Here is a 22,556-nt window from a genome sequence, read left to right as displayed (position 1 = left end):
GTGGATTTCTTTGGGTAATATGGAAATTTTGACAATAGTAATTCTTCCAATCCATGAGTATGGAATATCTTTCCATCTGTTTGTGTCATCTTCAATTTCCTTCATAACTGTTTTATAGTTTTCAGAGTACAGGACTTTCACCTCTTTGGTTAATTTTATTCCTAGGTATTTTATTCTTTTTCATGCAATTTTAAATGGTATTTTTTTTTAATTCCTCTTTCTGTGACTTCATTGTTAGTATATAGAAGTGCTACAAATTTCTGGATATTGATTTTGTATCCTGCCACTTTACTGAATTTATTAATTACTTCTAGTAGTTTTTTAGTGGAATATTGTGAATATCGATCCATCCTTTCATCCCAGTAATGAATCCCACCTGATTGTGGTAAATGATCTTTTTAATGTATTGCTGTATCTGCTTTGCTAATATTTTGTTGAGGATTTTTGCATCTGTGGCAATCAGGCATATTGGTCTCTAGTTTTCTTTTTTGGGGGCCATCTTTGTCTGGTTTGGGTATCAGGGTAATGCTGGCCTCATAAAGTGTATTTGGAATTTATCTTTTCTGTATTTTGAAATAATTTGAGGAGAATAGGTATCAAATCTATTTTAAATGATTGGTAAACTTCACTTGTGAATTCTGGACTTTTATTTTTCGGTAGGTTTTTTTAATTACCAATTCAGGTTCGTTACTTGTAATCAGTCTATTTATATTTTCTATGCCTTCCTGGTGCAGTTTGAGAATATTGTATGTTTCTGGATTTTATCTACTTCTCAGTGGTCCAATTTGTTGGCATATAATTTTTATAGTATTCTATTATAATCCTTTGTATTTCTGTGGTATCAGTTGTTACTTCTCTCTTGATTCTGATTTTACTTATTTGGGTCCTTTCTCTTTTTTTTTCTTGATGAGTCTGGCTAAACGTTTGTCAATTTTGTTTACCTTTTCAAAGAACTAGCTCTTGGTTTCATTGATTTCTTTTCCCTTGTTCTTTTAAAGTTTTTATTTATTCATAAGAGACAGAGAGAGAGAGAGAGAGAGAGAGAGAGAGGCAGAGAGAGAAGCAGGCTCCATGCAGGGAGCCCGATGCGGGACTCGATCCCTGGACTCCGGAATCATGCCCTGGGCCGAAGGCAGGCACTTAACCACTAAGCCACCCAGGCATCCCTCCCTTGTTCTTTTAGTCTCTACATTATTTATTTGTGCTTTGGTCTTTATTATTTTCTTTATTCTACTCACCTTGGTCTTTGCTTGTTCTTTTTTCTAGTTCCTTTAGGCATAACATTAGATTAGTTTTTATTGCTTTTTTTTTTCTTGTTTCTTGAGGTAAGCCTATATTGCTCTATGCTTACTTCTTCAAACTGCTTTCACTGTGTCCCAGAGATATTGGATCATTGTGTTTTCATTTTCATTAGTTTCCATGTAGCTTTTTATTTCTTCTTTGACTGCTTCATTGACCCATTGGTTGTTTAGTATCATATTATTTAGTCTTCACATGTTTCCGGTTTATTTCTGGTTTCATACTATTGTGGTCAGAAAAGATGCATGGTATGATGCAATCTTCTTAAATTTATTGAGGCTTATTTTATGGTCCAATATGTGATCCGTTCTGGAGAATGTTCCATGTACACTTGAAAAAAATGTGTATCCTGCTGTTTTGGGATGGAATATATCTGTTACATCCATCTGGTTAAGTGTGCATTCAAAGACATTGTTTCCTTATTGATTTGCTAACTAGATTATCCATCTATTGATGTAAGTGGAATGTTAAAGTCCCCTATTATTATTATCTTACTATCAATTTTTCTCTGTATGTCCATTAATATTTGCATTATCTTTTTAGGTACTCCAGTGTTGGCTGACTAGATATTTACAATAGTTATCTCTTCTTATTGGATAGACCCATTTATCATTATGGAATGCCCTTCTTTGTCTCTTGTGACAGTCTTTTTTTAAAGTCTATTTTGTCTGATATAAGTATTGCTACTCTGACTTTTTTTTTTTGGTTTTATTTACATGATGAATATTTTTCCATCTTTTCACTTTCCTTCTGTATGAGTCTCTAGGTCTGAGGTGAGTCTCTTGTAGGCAGCATATAGATGGGTCTTGTTTTGTTTTTCTTTTTTTAAAAATTTATTTTAATTCAATTTGCCAACATATAGCATAACACCCTGTGCTCATCTCATCTTTTGTTTTTCTTTATCTTTCCCTCACTCTGTCTTTTGATTGGAGCATGTAGGCCATTTACATTTAAAGTGATTATTGATAACTTTGTGCATATTACCATGTTAAAAATTTGTTTTTGTGTTGTTTTTTTAGTTCCTCTCTGTTCTTTTCTTCTTTCCTTGCTCTCTTTCTTTGCACTTGATGAGTATCAGTATCCTTAGTGTTTCATTTGGCTTTCTTCCTCTTTGTGCTTTGTGTATCTATGACTGGTTTGGGGTATGTTTACCATGAGGTTCATATATAGCATCCTAAGTAAATAGCAGTCTGTTATTGATTTGATGGTCATGGAATGCCTGGGTGGCTCAGTGGTTGAGCATCTGCCTTCAGCTCAGGACATAATCTTAGGGTTCTGGGATCGAGTCCCACATTGGGCTCCCTGTGGGGGACCCTGCTTCTCCCTCAGTCTACATTTCTGCCTCTCTCTCCATGTCTTTCATGAATAAATAAATAAATAAAATCTTTTAAAAAATTGATGGTCATTTAAATTTAAACACTTTCTAAAAATAAACAAAAAATACCCCCTTACTTTTATTTTTCCCTTCTCTTCTCTTTTTACTCCATGCTCCATATTTTGTGTATATGTTGTCATATTTTACATCTTTTTATTCATATTTTTCTTATGTCTGATTATGGCCATTTCTTTGCCACTTAAAGAAGTACGTTTAACATTTTGTGTGAGACTGGTTTACTAGTGATAAACATCTTTATATTTTGTTTTTCTGGGAAACTCTATCTCTCTTGTGAATCTGCATGATTACTGGGTAGAGTATTTTTGTTGTAGGTTTTTTCGTTTTATCACTTTGAATATATCGTGCCAATCTTTTTTGGTTTGCAAAATGTCTGGTGTAAAACCAACTGATAATCTTATAGGTTTTCTCTTGTAGGTAACTTTTTATTTCTCTCTTGTTGCTTTTAGGAGTGTCTCTTTATCTTTAATCTTCAACATTTTAATTATTATGTGATGTGGTCTGGACCTCCTCGGGTTCATCTTGCTTGGAATTCTATGGGCTTCAGGGAAGTTTTCAGTTATTTTTTCAGATATGTTTTCTACATTCTTCTTTCATTCTCTTCTTTTGAGACCCTTATAATACCAATGTTTTTTGCTTAATGTTGTCCAAGAGATCCCTTAATCTATTCTTATTTTTAAAAATTCTTTTCTCTTTTTGCTGCTCAGCTTGTGTGCTTTTTATTACCCTGTCTTCCAGATCCCTTATACATTCTTCTGAATCCTCTCATATACTATGAATTCTCTCCAGTGTGTTTTGTATTTCAATTATTGTATTCTTCAGCTTTGATTGATTCTGTTCAATATTTTCTATCCCCTTATTGAAGCTCTCACTGAGTTTTTCCATTCTTTTCCCCAGCCCAATGAGTATTTTTACAATCAATACTTTAAATTCTTTTATCAGGCACATTGCTTATCTCTGTTATATTTAATTCTTTTACTGAGATTTTTTTCTTGTTCTTTCTTTCGTAGCATATTCCTTTGTCTCCCCATTTTGCTTGACTTTCTGTGTTTGTTTTTATGGATTAGGCAAAAGGGCTACTTCTCCTAAAGTTGCAGGAGTGGTTTTATGTATGGTAACCCCTATGCAGACTTTGGGTGTTTGATGACTTGCTTGCTGGCTGGAGCTGTGGCTGTGTATGCTAGTTACTCTTTTAAACTGTGGCTTTTTACAAATAGAATAAAGAAAAATAATAATAATAAAAGGAAAAGGAATTCAGAAAAAGAAAAGAAAAAAGAGAACAGAAAAGAATAAAATAAAAAACAAAACCAAAATGAGACAAATTTAAAAAGTAAAAGAAAATAATAAAGCAGAAAAATTTACAAAAATAAAAAACACAAAACCATGGTTTGTTTGTTGTGCCCCAGCACCATAGGGCAGCTGGTGTGGGCTTGTAGATCCTGGGCTCAGTGAGGTCACAAACTCACTGTGAGCTGGACTTGGCTCACATCTGGGCTTTTAAGATGGAGGGGGGAGAGAACATTCCAGCAGTTCCTAAACTCTTTTAATTTGGCTTTTTTTTCTTTGCCCCAGGGTGACTGGGGCTGGCATGAGCTTCAGGACCCTGGGCTTGCTGAGGCTGAAAGCTCCCTCTGATTACTGAACCCACCCTATGGCATTAGGCTTTCCAATTATGGCATCTGAACCTGCCCCTTATGGCAGTCAGATCCTGCTCCAGTCTGGGCCCTTGAAATGGAGGGTAGAGAGCATTGCCTCAGTCCTCTGGCCCCTCTAAACCACAGCTTTTCTTCTGCATCTCAGCACATCTACGGCTGGTGTGGGCATGTGGATTCTAGACTCCCTGAAGTTGGAAGCCCACCGAGATGACTGGACCTGCCCACCGCTGTGTCGAGACTCTTCTTCATATCAGGTTTCCAAGGTAGAATGAGAAAGCAGACTGTATCCTCCAGTCTCTCTGACCTGGAGAGCTTTTCCACAGCAATTCTGCCACTTGGCAGGGTTCTAGTGTTGTCTTTTAAAAATACTAGTTGCTCTTTTAAACCACAGGTTTTTTTCTGTGCTCAAGGACAAAGGGATCTGTTTCTGGTCCCTGAATACTCTTCCTCCCCATTGACATTTTCAGTGTTGAGTACAGGACTTCTTCTTTTTTTTTTTTTTTTTTTACTGTGTCTCCATCTCTCTTGCTGTTCTCTTGGCATTCTCTCTGTCTTTGGTTGATCAGTAGCTGCTCAGTCAGCCCTGAGTTCTTCAGGAGGATCATTCTATTAAAAGGTATAATTTGGTGTGTTCTGTGGAAGAGGTGACTTCGGTCATCCTACATTGCCATTTTGAACCAGCCTGTACAAGCATGCATTTAAATACATTTGGTGGAGGTACTTAGAGATCTGTCCTACCTTTAGTGATTAGTGTGCCACACCCTCGACCTCTGGCTTTATAACAAGAGACTGACATTGATCTCATTTCAGATAGAAAATGTTTAGTCTTTAATACATTTCAGTAACCAAACTCCTGGCCCACACTACATGCTCCAGAGAACAGCAATTTTTTTTTTAAGATTTTATTTATTTACTCACGGGAGAGAGAGAGAGAGAGAGAGGCAGAGACACAGGCAGAGGGAGAAGCAGGCTCCATGCAGGAAGCTGGATGTGGGACTGGATCTCAGGTCTCCAGGATCACACCCTGGGCCGAAGGCAGCATCAAACCGCTGAGTCCCCCGGGCTGCCCGAGAATAGCAAATTTAACTGCCTTTCATTGTTGTTATATTTCTGGTTCTTAGCTATGTCCTTTTGTCTTTCTCTTTTTATATTGCACCTCTCTTTGCTAGATATTTAAAGCACAATTGGTATGTTAGACAATAAAGTATTGACTGATTTTGACCAAACTTAGCTATCCATTTTTTAACGACATAAAACTAGATCATGAGATCTTTAAAAAGCAAGAATTTTGATTTAAATTCATATAATCTTCATATGAATATATAATAATATATAACTTGGTGTATAGTAAATCCTCAAAAAATGTTTGTTGGATAAAAGAAACAAGGGACTGTATGATCATTCATTGCCCTAGAAAGCCTGGAAAACATGAATGGAAAAATACACATGTGCAATAGCACAAGTCACCTTCTTAATTTTTGCTTTACTAAGATGTTTAAAATTGCTATTTTTAGTGATGAAATGATTAAGAAATGAACAGTATATGTAATTATCTGTTTGTCACTGTCATCACATCATGTTTTTACAAAGCTTTTGGGTTTTGTGCTTGAGCAAAATATGCATTCAAATAACCTCAGTAAAAAAAAAAAATAACCTCAGTATATTTGTAAAACAATATTAAACTGCTTCTATAATGATTTAAAACTGGTTATCACTCTATCACAACACACCTATTTGAACAAATCATTTTTTTGAGGATTTAGTTATCATAAGTTAAACAAAACCCAATTGTCACTGAAATTTTAAAAATGCAATAATAATCTGTTTGCCTTATTCCTTTGCATAATCCAGCACTATACAGGACTAGAATATTCTTTGATATTTTATACATTATCCATTTAGCAAACTAACTATTTCTTTTTCTTTTCTTTTTTTTTTTAAACTAACTATTTCTATTTTTGGAATTCCCAATACCATTTGCAGCGTTAAGATAGCTGATTTTTCTAAAAATTTTTCAAGTTCGGTGTCTAGAACCTTTCTAATAAGCTACTAATTAATGTATCTCTCTGTTTTCCTTCCCCACATTCTTCTATTTGATGTGAAATGACCAACAGTGTTTTAATGGGCTTCTGTAGTAAACAAAATGTCACCATTAATATTGCACCTCTAGATAATTTTCAAAGCTTCTGGAGAAATTTAACATTAGCCAGAATGAATGTATTAAAGGCAATATATAAATAATGTTGGCATTAATTTATTTCAGATCCATATGCTTAAGACATACTAAATTAATTTTATTCAAAGTAGCATGGTAATCAGGGTACTTATACCATTTTATTGCGATATACTTAATAACCATGTAAAATTACTCTTTGAAGAACTAAGCTTAAAGAAATATATCACATTTATTTTGATAATGCCAATATCTTCCCTGAAACAAGGAGAGGTTTGTGCTACCTTGGAATATGGCTAATTAATGTCTCGATTTGAACATTTTAATCAAGAGTAGCATTGCATGCTCATTTACCAGGCAGCAACTGCAACTGACATGCTTCTAAGATTCTCAAATTCTATTTTGATATGCAAATAAGCAACTTTATGGTTGATTCCATCAATATTAAATTAATTCAGTATCCCTATCTTCTTCAATTCTTAATTAATTCAATTAATTAAATTCAATGTTCCTGCCTTCTTTTCTAAGTAAGTTATTGAGCATTAAATTTCTTCAGGTCAAGCATATAATAATTGGCTTAACTTTGTGCTTGGGAAGAGTAGTTAGATCATCAGACCCTAACCTAAATCTTTGAGCTTATTTGGAGTTATGAGTAGATATTGAGCTAAGTCCTAAAAGTGTGGATTGAACATAGACAGCAAATTCCATAAGGAGAAGGGTTTGGGTAGGAACTCTTTCTGGAGTTTTCTCTCCTTGCTGAAAATCTTCAAAAAGCTTATAAAAGAAAGCAAAGTCATTGCCACCAACTTAAAGAATCACTCAGTATAAAAAATGATAAAACAAATTTTACCACATATAAGTACTATTGTTAAGTACAAGTATGATGTTACTTAATCGTCTCAATAATCTATGAAATGGATTAATATCTCTATTTTATGGATAAAATAATGAAAAGAAAGTAAGTAGTAAGCACTTGATAAGTATTGACCATTTGGTTGGTGACCCTTGAGCTAAAGCTGTAAAGTAATCATGGCCTAATCTTGGACTTAATTCTACTGTGGCATGTTTTGCTTTTGCCTCATTCTATTTTGCACTAGTTGCACTGCAACAATCCTGTCACTAGGGAGACTAGTTAGAATAATGTGGTTTAATCACTGAAATCTATCTTACAGGAATACATAAGTTCAGTATCACAAAAATATAACTATATATAAATGATATTCACAAAAGCTTGAATTTTATTCATACAAATTTAACAAGTTTTATTTATATTTATCACACCTAGCAATCAGATATAGCTGCCAATCAATCAAATAACTATTAAGTCAAAGGAAAAATGTGTTGTCTGACTTAATATGGAAAATGGAAAATGGTTGGCATCTCATTGTTTTTTGAGTTGACACATGATGTTAGATTAGTTTCAGATATACAACACAGTGGTTTAACAAGTTTATACATATATGTTCACCACAAGTGTAGCTCCCATTTGTCCCATTACATAGCTATTACAATATCATTGATTGTATCCCTTATCTTTTGCCTAGTGTCCCTATGACTTACTCATTCCATAACTGAAAGCCTGCAGCTCCCTCTCCCCTTCACCCATTTTGCCCAACTCCTATTCCTCTCCCTTCTGGCAACCATCAGTCCTCTGTATTTATAGGTCAGATTCTGCTTTTTGTTTATTCATTTTTTAAGTTACACTTATGAGTGAAATCATGGTATTTGTCTTTCTTAGTCTGACTTCTTTCTTTTTCTTTCTTTTCTTTTTGTAATTTAAGATTACTGTATTTCCTTACAAGAGAAACATTTGAACAAATTCTACAGGTAGTCAATCAACTCTTGTTCAAATTGGGCACACATTAAATCTAGCACTATGGGAGTTTTATTTATTTAGAAGTGAAATTTTAACTATCAATACAAATGCCAAGATACTACACAAAACAACCACAGGAACTCTTTTCATCATTTTTATGAATTGTTCACAAACATTCCCTACATAATCCAACATATAACAGAAAAATGGTACTTCTTTTTCCTTCAATTTGGAAAAACAAGTATAATAATAAAGTTTAACTACTAGCAGGCTGACAGTTTGTCTATAGGTGAGAAATTAGCTAATAAAAAATAATAAGGATTCATTTAGCATTGTCACTTCCATAACAAAGTATTATTCTGATTAATAAAACTTACTACCATTAGACTTGTGGCATATACTTATACCATTACTTAATTTGTAGTATTACTCCCCACCTTGGTTCTCTTTCACAGTTACTAACATAGAAAACTGTTGCATAGTAGGGACAAGCATTTGCAAGCAAAAAAATCCCCAGGTTATTTTAAGCATAAATGTGTATGATGGAATTTCTTCCCAAGCAATGGACTTTCAAATCATTAAGAAATAACCGAAATGGAATTTGCCAAGATACTATGTCTATGTCCAAGAAGAGATGCATTTATTTATATCCAACAGAGGAGCTGAAAATCAAACTTGGTGTTTAGTTTGGGGTGGGTTGGGGAATCCAGCCATTTGAAAAATGACTGTCTTGAAAAAAATGACCACCAAAAACATAGGTTCGCTAAATTTATTTTTAAAATGATATACATATCATACACACACACACACATATATATATACATATGTGTATATATATTCTTTATCTATTTATCTGTTGATGGACACTTAGATTGTTTCCATATCTTGCCTGCTGTAGAAAGCACAATGTAAATAACTCATTACAACACAAAGGGATAATGTGATAATAAATATATGCATATAATATTGACATCATATTGACATAATATAGTATAGATAACAATTCATTGAGAGGGGGTGGTCTAAAAGAAAGACTGCATAGGAAAAGTGATATCTGAGCATGACTGAGAGATGAGTAGGCATTTACCATGAAGGTAAGAATGGAAAAAGACAGTAAGAAACCATCATTGTTCAAATGTACACAACAGCATGTTGCATGTCTTTGGCTTTTTATTGATAAATTATTTACTTCTAGTCTTAAGAACTTGGATATGCTGCTTCAGAAATAGTATAAATAAAATCATTGTGCATTAATAGAGGCAAAGCAATCCAATTTGATGTGTTTCGAAGGATTATCTTGTACCTGGCACTGTACTAGGGATTATGAAGAATGAGATGCAATACTAAATTCTAAATAGGTCAGAGATGTCTCTTGTTGGTAGCTATCCAAAGTAATATACAGATTTAATGCACATCATATCAAAATTCCAATGATATTTTTCATAGATATAGAACAAACGATCCTAAAATTTACATGGAACCTATAAAGGACTCTAAATTGCGAAAGCAATCTGAACAAAGAAGAATAAAGCTGGAAGCATCATGTCCCTGATTTCAAACTATATTACAAAGCTATAGTTATTAAGACAGTATAGTATTGACATAAAAACAAAGACATAGATCAGTGGAACAGAATAGAGCCCAGAATATAGCCCAGAATAGAGCCCAGAAATAAACCCACACATATATGGTCAATAAATTTATAACAGAAGCCTCTATACAACAGGAAAAAGACAATCTTTTCAATAAATTGTGCTGGAAAAATTGGACAGCCACACACAAAACATTGAAACAGGATGACTATCTTGTACCATATATAAAAATCAACTCAAAGTGGGTTAAACACCTAAATTTAAGACCTAAAACCATAAAACTCCTAGAAGAAGATATAGACAGTAAGCTCCTTGACATAGGTCTTGGTGATGATTTTTTTAAAAATCTAACACCACAAACAAATAAACAAGCAGGACTACATCAAACTATAAAGCTTTTGTACATCAAAGTAAACCATCAACAAAATGAAAGGCAACATACTAAATGGAACAAAATAATTGCAAATCATGTATCATATAGGGGACTAATATTTCAAATATATAAGGAATTCATAGAACTCAATAGCACAAAAACAAATGTAAAAACCCAAACAATCGAATTAAAAATGGTCAGAAGATCTGAATAAACATTCTTTTCCCAAAGGAGACATGCAGATGGCCAACAAGTACATGAAAAATGCTTAACATTATTAATCATCAGGGAATTACAAATCAAAACCATAATGAGATATCATCTCACACTTGTTAGAATGGCTATTATAAAAGATAAGAAATAACAAGTGTTGGGACATCTGGGTGGCTCAGTGGTTGGGGCCTGCCTTCAGCTCAGGGCATGATCCCAGGATCCGGGATCGAATCCTGCATCGGACTCCCTGCAGGGAGTCTGCTTCTCTCTCTGCCTGTGTCTCTGCCTCTCTCTCTGTGTGTCGCTCATGAATAAATAAATAAATCTTTTTTTTAAAAAAGAAATAACAAGTGTTGGCAAGTATGTGGAGAAAAGAGAACCCTTGTGCACTCTTGGTAGGAATGTAAAATGGTGCAACCACTATGGAAAACAATATGGAATGTCTTTTAAAAATTAAAAGTACAGCCATCATATGATACCAGAATTATACTTCTAGGTATTTACTTTAAAATAATAAAAACACTAATTTGAAAAGATATATATACCCCCGTATTAAATTGCAGCATTATTTACAACAATCAAGATACAAAAGCAACCTAAGTGTCCATTGATGGATAAATGTATAAAGAACATGTAATATTATTCAACCATAAAAAAATGAAATCTTGACATTTGTGACAACATGGATGTTCCTTGAGGGCATTATGCTAAGTGAAATAATTCAGACAGTAAAAGATAAATCCCATATATCTTTCTTATTTGTGAAATCTTTAAAAAAAAAAAGCTGAAAATAGATTGGTGGTTGCAAGGGAGTGGGAGAAATGGGTGAACTGGTTTTTGTTTTTTAGTTTAAATAAATAATTTTTTTTAAAAAAGAAATAGGTCAGAAATGTTTCTTACTAGTAGCTTTTAGGACTTTGTTAGTATAGTATTTCATTGTCACTGTTATCGCATTGCTCATAATAGTATCTTTTATATGTTGTGATGAATTTGGATGACAAGAATTATATTTATGGTATCTAGTTTAATAGACAATCATCTATAGTTATATATATTATGCATTACTTCTATCTGGCACATCTTTCCCATGACAGTCTTTATGCCACCAATAGAAGTGTCAACTTTCACAGCATAATACCCTTTGCCAATAAGTTTGGAATGATTTGCTAAATGGAAATGCCGAGTCATGGCTCAATTTCTGGCTAGCACACTTGATGCAAGAGTTCTTTTATGAAGATGTAATTTTGGGGAGAGTTGCATTGGAATAGAAATAATAAATGACACATTTTTTACCTTTGTTTTAAAAAAAAATTCAACTGAGTAAATTTAAAAGATTTTACTGGCTTTATTCAATGACTCATGACAATTAGACAGCAGCCTGTCTAGCAGATAGAAAGGAGCTACAGGGGTCTGTACAAAATGAAAGACTTTTATAAGTAGAAGGGAATGGGAAAAAGAAGACTAGCAAAAAGCAGATTGGTTGTAGCAAGTTCACTTTCCTTTAGGGGATGGCAGTCTTATCAGGCAGATTATCTCACTAGTGTTGACCAGATGATTCCTGATTGACTGGTTAAAATTCTATTTCTGGGAGAGTCAAAACTGTAATTACATTAAGTATTAAGCCTTGGTTTGATGACACGTGGCTTAGTACAAGTGACTCCATTTTGGGCCTGTCTTGTTTTTAACAATTTCCTAAATTTTAAATCAATGGAGACATACGAAAAAGAGAAACTGGATAGCATGCATTAGACTGCCTAATGACAAAGACTTTCATTATTACATCCTGGAAAGATCACAGGCACAGCTTAAACACCTCCAGACCACCCCTAACAGATGTAGAGATTGGACCACTTACTCTTCTATATGGTTGAGAGCAGAGCAGAATGTCCCTACTTTGTAATCAGACAGATCTCCCAAAGAGATATGTTGGAGCCAAAAACATCCAGTTCTCTGCTAAACTCACTAACCAAGTAAATAACTCCTCCTCCTCTAGGAGAGAGGGCAGAAGTATTATGGAAATTAATTCCCTTTCACATAGAAACCTGAAGTCCAGTAAAAGGGAGTCCTCTGAACATGAATGAACAGAAAAAAATGCACACATATGACAAAAATAAAACTATAGATATCAGATCAATGCCAAAAAGCTTCACAAAACTCTTATATTCATTGAGGGTGGAGTATGTCCATAAACTTAGATATTAAAGGGTAAAGGCCAGAGTTTTTCTGCCCTAGAAACTAGAGTTGCTGTGCTATCTACTACTAGATCAATTCATTTCCTAGTGGGCATCTTTTAATTAACAACTTAATAAATGTGGCTTTCTCTAATGGTAACTTTTCTCCCACTGTGTTGCCAGCTTTTTAAAGATTTATTTATTTGCGCATGAGAGACACACAGAGAGAGACAGAGACATAGGCAGAGGGAGAAGCAGACTCTCTGCCGGGAGCCCAATGTGGGACTCGAACCCAGGACCTGAGCTGAAGGCTGAAGCTTAAACACTGAGCCACCCAGGCACCCCTGTTGCCAGCTTCTTATTTAACATGACCCTGTTTTGTTTTTCTTTTTTCTAAGTTGTACTTTTCTGAGGACTTATTATGTATAAAAATCTATACTGCTTCATATTTCATTCAAAGAAACATCAATCAGGAATCTAAATATAAATGAAAAGCCATTAAAAATTTTATGTAGCCTTTTGATGAATTGTCAATGGGAGGTTTTATTCACAAAATACCATACAAACAGCAGCTGCTCCCTGGTCTCCTCCCCAACTCCATTGTGGGTGTCTGGTGAATCTCTGTGGCTTTACTGTTTTGTTTTGCTTTGTTTTCTCATTCATTATTGCTACCTTTAACTGGTTAGTTAAAGGGAATTGATTGTCCTTAGAAATTAGATGAAGAGAAAGGATAATTATTTTCCCCAATCACAATGATAATACTGCAAGCAAGGGGATTATTATTATTTTGGTGATGATCGGTTGAATCAATTTTCCAAGGGCATAGAACCAGTAAATGTGGCAAAAGTTAGATTTAAAGTCAGTTCTTCTCTCTCTCTCTTTCTCTCTCTCTCTCTCTCTCTCTCTCTTTTTTCCAGAAAATGAAACCATCAAAAAAGGATCTGGAATAAGTTCCACTGACCTGAAAGGGGTGAAAGAATTAGAAAAGAATGTATGCACTCAAAATATGCCTTGTAGATGGAGCAAAAATTCAACATTATGAACTCTTGTGGGAATATTCTCTTGGGGAATTTCTAACTTCTAAGGATTTTTTTTTTCCTTTTGGCGGTACTGTTTTGAAGAGGTGGACTTTGTGGAATTTATTTTGTGGTGGCGGGAAGAGGCTCTCTGTTCAGGCTAGATTCTTACCTATGTTAATTTTCTATGTTGATTTTCTAATACATTTTATTTTTTGAACAGTTTTAGATTTATAGAAAAATTGACTGGATCATTCAGAGTTCCCACATACCATATAGTTTCCCCTATTATTAACATCTTATATTAGTATGATTATTTGTCAATATTAATGGCCAAATATTGATATATTATTCATTTAAGTCCATACTTTATTCAGATTTCCTGATTTTTAAATTAAAGTTATTTTGTCATTCCATGATTTTACTAATTTTCCATATTTAGTATTTCCATAATTAGTGTTATTAGTTATAATATTGATATTCCATGGATTTTATTAACCGATAATTGCATCCAGGAAACTGTATGTTACACTTAGTTGTCTTATCTCCTAAGGCTCTTCTTGGTTGTGAAAGTTTCTCAGGCTTTCCTTGTTTTTAATAATCTTGAGAGTTTGGAGTGGATACTGGTTAGGAATATTATAGGAACTCCCTCTATTGGAATTTGTCTGATATTTTTTCTCATTGGGGTTTTGAGTTTCAGGGCAGAACACAAAGCCAAGTGACATTCTCATCACATTGTATCAAGAGTACAGACCACCAACATGACATATCACTCTTGTTAACCTTGACCACCGGGCTGAGGTAATGTTTGTCAGTTGTCTCCACTATAAAGTTGCCTTTCCTCTCTATCTTATGCTCTTTGGAAGGAAGTCACAAGGTGTAGCTTATGCTTAAGGAGTTGGGTATTTTTCTCCATCTCCTCAAAGGCAGAGTACCTACATAAATTATCGGGATTCTTCTGCATGGGAGATTTGTTTATTCTCTCCCTAATATGCTTTTTTTCCCCATTATTTACTCAAGTTGCTTGTTTTCTTATTATTGGGTTTTAAGTGTTTGTACATTTTACACACAAACCCTTCATCACATATGCATTTTGCAAATATTTTCTCCCAGGCTGTGGCTTGACTTTTCAATCTCTTAACAGTGTCCTTTACAGAGCATGTGTTTTGAATTTTGATAAAATCTAATTGATTGTTTCTTTGATGACTCCTCTTTTGAGTATTCTATTTGAAAATTCAGCACCAAACCCAAGGTCATATAGATTTTCTCTTATGTTTTCTTCTAGAAATGCCAGAGGTTTTTCTTTTTTAATGATGTCCCAGGATCCATTTTAAGTTCATGTTTATGTAAGATTTAAAATGTATATCTAGGTTTTTTTCTTGACATATGGGTGTCTAATTGTTCTAGCACAATTTATTGAAAACACTATTTTTTTCCATTGAATTGCCTATCCACTTTTATCAAAGATTGGTTGACTATATAGGTATAGGTTTATTTCTGGACAATTTATTCTGTTCTATCGATCTATGTATCTATTCTTTCACCCAACATTATGCTATTTTGATTACTGTAGCCTTAGTGTAAGTCTTCCAACTCTATCCTTCTTCATATTATGTTGGCTATTCTAGGTTCCTTGTCTTACCATTTAAGTTTGTCAATAATTTAAAAATATCTTGCTGAGATTTTAAATCAGACTGTGTTGAATCTATAGATCAACTTGGGGAGAGGTTTTTTTAAGATTTTATTTATTTATGCATGAGAGACACAGAGAGGCAGAGACATAGGCAGAGAGAGAAGCAGGCTCCCTGTAGGGAGCCCGATGCAAGACTCAATCCCATGACCCTGAGATCACGACCTGAGCCAAAGGCAGACTCTCAACCACTGAGCCACCCAGGTGCCCCAACTTGGGGAGAATTTACATTGTAACAATATTGAGTCTTCCAATTCATTTTCCAGTTCATCTCTCCATTAATTAGATCTTTGATTTTTTAAATTAGTGTTTTGTAGCTTTCGGCGTATAGTTCTTATATATATTTTGTTAGGTAAATACTTGAGTATTTCATTTTGGAGATGTGCTATTAATAACCATATTGTTTTGTTGAATTTAAATTTCTAATTGTTCATTTACGGTATATAAGAAAGCAATTGACTTTAATATATTAACCTTGCATCCTGCAACCTTGTTATACTCAGTGGTTCCAGAAATCTTTTGTCCTTCTTTAGGGGATTTTTTACATAAACAAAGATGTTGTCTATGAATAAACATAGTTTTATTTCTTCCTTTTCAAGTTGTATAGTTTTCATGTTTTTATTTGTCTTATTGCACTAGCTAAGACTTTCATTATGATGTTGAATAGATGTGTTGAAAAAAGACATATTGTCTTAGTCCCGACCTTAGGGGAAAAGTGTCCATTTTTTTCTGATTAAGCATAATATTACCTGTAGGTTTTTTGTGGATGTTCATATCAAATTGAGAAATTTCCCCTCTATTTCTAGTTTGCTGAGAGTTATTACCATGAGTGGGTGGTGGATTTTGTCAAATGCTTTTTCTGCATCAATTAATATGATCATATGATTTTTCCTCTTTACTCTGTTGATGTGGTGGATTACATTAGGTGATTAATTTTTAAATGTTGAAACAGCCCCACAGACGATTTAGTAATGATGTATATTTTTTTAATACACTGTTGGATTCATTTTTGGTAATATTTTCTTAAGGATTTTTACTTTTGTGTTCATCACGTTTATCGGTCTGTTGCTTTTCTTTCTTGTAATCTCTTTATCTGATTTTGGCATTAGAGTAATGCTGGCTTGATAGAATGAGTTCTAAAATGTTCATTCTGCTACTATTTTTTGGTAAGAGATTGTGAAGAATTAGTGTCATTTCTTCCCTAAAAGTTTGCTAGAATTTACTGGTGAAATCATCTGGACTAGGTGATTTCTTTTTTGGAAGGTTATTAGGTTATTAATTATTGATTCATTTTTAGTTATCTATTTCAGACAGTTTCTGGTTATCTATTTTTCGTTGTGTGAGTTTTGGTAGTTTGTGTCTATAAGGAATTGATTCATTTCATTTAAATTATCAAATTGTGAACATCTTTTTTTTCTTAATATTCATTTCTTTTAAATGCACATGAGACCAAAAATGATAACCTCTCTTTTATGTCTTACATCAGAAGTCTGTGTCTTCTTTTGTTCCTGCTTAGCCTGGCTAGAAATTCATAATTTTTATATATCTTTTCAAAAAACATTTGGTTTCTTTGAATTTCTTTATCATTTTCCTGCTTTCAGTTTTATTGATTTCTGCTATAATGTTTATTATTTATTTTCTCCTACTTGCATAAGGCTTCAGTTGCTGTTTCTGCTCTAGTTTCTTAAAGTATATGCTTAGGTTGTTGGTTTTAGATTTTTTCATAATATATGCACTTAGTGCTATACACCTCCCTCTAAGCACTCCTTTTGTTTTATCTCACAAATTTATATAGACATTTTTAGTTTAAGTATTTTTATTTTTTTCAAATATTATAAATTTCTTCTGAGACTTCTTTGACCCATTTGTTGTATATGATTTACTCCTGACGCTGGGAAACAAACAAAAGGGTTGCAGAAGGGGAGGTGGGTGGAGGGATGGGGTAAATGGGTGACAGGCATTAAGGAGGGCATGTGATGTGATGAGCACGGGGTGTTACACTATATGTTGGCAAATTGAATTTAAATTTTAAAAAGTAAAAAAATAAAAAAGAAAGAAGGAAATAAAAAATATGGTTTAATATTCAAATACGTGAGAATCCAGCTATGTTTCCAATATTGATTTTTAATTTAATTTCAATGTGGTATAAGATCATACTTCTTATAATTTATTTTCTTTTTTAAGGATTTATTTATTTATTTATTTATTTATTTAGGAGAGAGAGAGAGAGAGAGCATGTACAGGAGGGTCAGAAGGTGGGAGAAACTCGAGCAGACTCTGTGCCCAGATCCCTGTGCGGGTCTCAATTTCATGACCAAGATCATGATCTGAGCCAAAACAAAGAGTTGGATGGTTAACTGGGCCATCCAGGTGCTCCTAAAATTTATTTTCTTTTAAATTTATTAAGTGTATTTTATGGCATAGGTCTGATCTGTCTTCTGTGTGTTCTATGTGAACTTGAAAAAAATGTATATTTTGCTGTTGTTGGTGTATTCTATAAATTGCAATTATATCAATTTGACTGATGGTGCTATTCAGGTGAACTATGTGCTTATTGGTTTTTCAGCCTGCTTGACCTATTAGTAACTGATGGAAAGTATTAAAATGTCCAGCTATCATTGTGGTTTTTGCTATTTCTCCTTTTGGTACTATCAGTTTGCCTTGCATATTTTGGTGCCCAGTGTTTAAGTGCACATACACTTGATTCTTAGATCTTTTTGGAGAACTGACCCCCTCAAAATTATGTAGTGTCGTTTTCTATCCTCAATATTTTTTCTTATTTCTGAATTCTTTGTCTTACGTTAATATAGTACTATAGCTTTCTTATGATTGGTATTAGCATGGTATATCTTTCTCCATCCCTTTATTTTCTATCTATATGTCTTTATATTTGAAATGAATTTCTTGTAGGAAACAAATAATTGAGTGTTCTTTTAACCCACTCTGACAATCTTATCTTTCATTGGTGTGTTAGGATCACAAATATTTAAAATACTTATTGATAGATTTGAATTAATATTATCTATATCTGTAACTGGTTTCTATTTATTACGAGAAACTTATTTTTTTAACATTTTCTGATTTTTAACTGAGCATTTATATTATTACATTTTATATAGATACACTCTCTTAGTGTATCAATTATACTTTTTTGAAAATATTTTAGTGATTGCAATATACAATCTAAACTAACCTAAGTCTACTTTAAAATACATGATGCCATTTCTTGCATAGTGTTAGTATTTTATAACCAAGCACTCCCATTCCTACCTCCTGGCCTGTATGATATTGCTGCCATTCATTTTGTTTATTCATAGGCTATAATCACCCAATACATGGTGACTATTACTATTTTCAGCAAACAGTTATCTTTAAGAAAAGCCAAGAATATGAAAAGGAATAGATTTTATTTTGCCTTTATTTATTTCTTCTCTGATTCTCTTCCTTTCTTTTATGTAGACCTAATACATTTCCCTTCTCCATGAAGATTTCCTTTAAACATTTCTTGGAGGACCAGTCTCCTGGAGATAAATTCTGTTAATTTTTTAAGGTGCGGTCTGCAAAACGCTTAATTTTGTCTTCATATTTAAGGGTAATTTCACTAGATATAGGATTCTGGGGTTTTTCTTTTAACATTTTAAATATCTCATGCCACTTTCCTTTTGTTTGTACATTTTTCTCCATCTTTAGATAAGCTGGCCCTAATTCTTATTTTTATTTTATTTTTTAATAATAAATTTTTTATTGGTGTTCAATTTGCCAACATACAGAATAACACCCAGTGTTCATCCTGTCAAGTGCCCACCTCAGTGCCAACCACCCAGTCACCCCCACCCCCAGCCCTCCCCTTCCACCACCCCTAGTTCGTTTCCCAGAGTTAGGAGTCTTCCATGTTCTGTCTCCCTTTCTGATATTTCCACTTATTTTTTCTCCTTTCCCCTTTATTCCCTTTCACTATTATTTATATTTCCCAAATGAATGAGACCATATAATGTTTGTCCTTCTCCAACTGACTTATTTCACTCAGCATAATACCCTCCAGTTCCATCCCTGTCGAAGCAAATGGGGGGTATTTGTCGTTTCTAATGGCTGAGTAATATTCCATTGTATACATAAACCACATCTTCTTTATCCATTCATCTTTCGATGGACACTGAGGCTCCTTCCACAGTTTGGCTATTGTGGACATTGCTTCTGTGAACATTGGGGTGCAGGTGTCCCGGCGTTTTACTACATCTGAATCTTTGGGGTAAATCCCCAGAAGTGCAATAGCTGGGTCATAGGGCAGGTCTATTTTTAACTCTTTGAGGAACCTCCACACAGTTTTCCAGAGTGGCTGCACCAGTTCACATTCCCACCAACAGTGCAAGAGGGTTCCCTTTTCTCCACATCCTCTCCAACATTTGTTGTTTTCTGCCTTGTTAATGTTCCCCATTCTCACTGGTGTGAGGTGGTATCTCATTGTGGTTTTGATTTGTATTTCCCTGATGGCAAGTGATGCAGAGCATTTTCTCATGTGCTTGTTGGCCATGTCTATGTCTTCCTCTGTGAGATTTCTCTTCATGTCTTTTGCCCATTTCATGATTGGATTATTTGTTTCTTTGGTGTTGAGTTTAATAAGTTCTTTATAGATCTTGGAAACTAGCCCTTTATCTGATACGTCATTGGCAAATATCTTCTCCCATTCTGTAGGTTGTCTTTTAGTTTAGTTTTTTTTTAATTTTTATTTATTTATGATAGTCACACACACACACACAGAGAGAGAGAGAGAGAGAGAGAGAGAGAGAGAGAGAGAAAGAGGCAGAGACATAGCAGAGGGAGAAGCAGGCTCCATGCACCGGGAGCCCGACGTGGGATTCGATCCCGGGTCTCCAGGATTGCGCCCTGGGCCAAAGGCAGGCGCTAAACCACTGCGCCACCCAGGGATCCCCTGTCTTTTAGATTTGTTGACTGTATCCTTTGCTGTGCAAAAGCTTCTTATCTTGATGAAGTCCCAATAGTTCATTTTTGCTTTTGTTTCTTTTGCCTTCCTGGATGTATCTTGCAAGAAGTTACTGTGGCCGAGTCCAAAAAGGGTGTTGCCTGTGTTCTCCTCTAGGATTTTGATGGAATCTTGTCTCACATTTAGATCTTGCCTCCATTTTGAGTTTATCTTTGTGAATGGTGCAAGAGAGTGGTCTAGTTTCATTCTTCTGCATGTGGATGTCCAATTTTCCTAGCACCTTTAAAATTATATTTCTTTGTCTTTGTTTTTCTGTCCTTTGAATAAGATATTCCTAGGTGTGGTGTTTTGGTATTTATTCTATTTGGCCTTTTCTGAACTTCCTGGATCTATGATTTAGTGACTCATTTTAGAAATTCCTCAGATGTTATTACTTGAAATATTTTTTTCTATTTTTATTTTCTTCTTCTTCTGGTATTTCAGTTATTTCCTTTGAAATTTTTGGATGTTCCAGTTGTTTTCTCCTTTTTTCCTTCATATTTCAACTTGAGAAGTTTCTCTTACTCTATCTTTGAGCTCACTAATTCTTTTCTTGTCTATGTCTACTCAACTGATGAGCCCAAAAAAGGCATTCTTCATTTCTGTTGGAGTTTTTAATGTATAGCATTGCTTTTTGATTCTTTTATTTTTAGAAATTTTCATCTCCCTGCTTATATTATTCATCATTTCTTGAATGTCTGCTTTTTTTTCTTTTTTTTTTGAATGTCTGCTTTTTTTCATTAGAGCCCTTAGCATATTAATTATAGTTATTTTAAATTCCCTGATAATTCCAGAATCTGTCTCATACCTGAGTCTGATTCTGATGCTTGCTTTATCTCTTCAGACTATGTTTTTCCTTCTGTCTTTTCAGCATACCTGGTATTTTGTGTTGTTAAAAATCAGATTGGATGCATTGGGTAAGAGGGACTGACATACACAGGCCTTTAGTGTGAGAATTTGTTAATTTTTCTAAGAATTACACTGTGTTGTATGCTTAGTGTAGCTTAGTGTAGATACCAAAAGCATCAAATTCCTATAATTTCCTCATTTTTTGTCTTCTTGAGTTGGGGACAACTTCTCAGAGAGATACTCTGTTTTGTAACTCTTTCAGTGGTAATCCACTGTTAGTATACTAAAGTCCTATTGGTGTTATTGTAATGTGTAGGGGAGGCAGAGCTTTCTAGAATTTTCTGATTAAATTTAGTTGTTCAGTAGGCTTATGACTTTGGTCTATGATCTTCACAAGTGTTTCTTCTTGTAAAGTTCTCCCACTCTTTCTTTGGTGAGACTATAATACTAGAGTGGGTTGCAATGGGAGATATATCATCCCTTCAGGTCGGAGAAGGTTCTGGTGAGGTCTTCTCCCCCTGAGAGTTGGCCTTTCTTATGGGGAATGCTCTGGGCATATTTCAAAATGGTTACTTTCCCCAATTCCTGCCAGAGACATCGAGGGATTTTTCTTGGCTCTTTAATAGAGAAACTGATAGAGGTCTTGAAGGTCAAACTCATAAAAGTCCCTCCTAAGTCTACGGCCCTCAGTTATTTCTTCCTTTCACATCCATCCACATTTAGCCTCTAACAGTTTATCAGAATGACCATTGAGGTATTCTTGCCAGTTTATGGCTCCAGCACTTTCTGCTTCAAGAAAGCAGATATCAGATGGTTTTCCTGATCGCTTGGCTATCTATTATTAATGGGGTGGTTTTCCTGCGAACCATGTTTTTTTGATGGGTTTCTTTGATTTTCAGTTTGTTCAGCGTTTCTCTTGTAAGGATGGGAGCAGTGACTTGCAACCTGCAACCAGTGACTTGCATGTCAGTGCTCTCTCCATAATGGATTTGGAGAGATTACTTTGGACCAGATTGCTGAGAAAGTAGTAAAAGTGTGTCTCATAAACCAAACCAAATACAAACGTTTTATGTGTGCCTATAATAATTATTCGTGGTTTTGTCTCTTCATAGTTGAATAAGTACGATTCACTTTTTTCCAGTTTGTGGACATGTCTGAAAGGATTTTATCAGAGTTCTGTCAATATTTATTTTTTTTTAATTTTATTTATTTATGATAGTCACACAGAGAGAGAGAGAGAGAGAGAGAGAGAGAGAGAGAGGCAGAGACACAGGCAGAGGGAGAAGCAGGCTCCATGCACCGGGAGCCTGACGTGGGATTCGATCCCGGGTCTCC

The sequence above is a fragment of the Canis lupus genome, chromosome X, assembly GCF_003254725.2.
Source record: "Canis lupus dingo isolate Sandy chromosome X, ASM325472v2, whole genome shotgun sequence".
NCBI lineage: Eukaryota > Metazoa > Chordata > Mammalia > Carnivora > Canidae > Canis > Canis lupus.
This window is presented reverse-complemented; position numbering follows the sequence as displayed.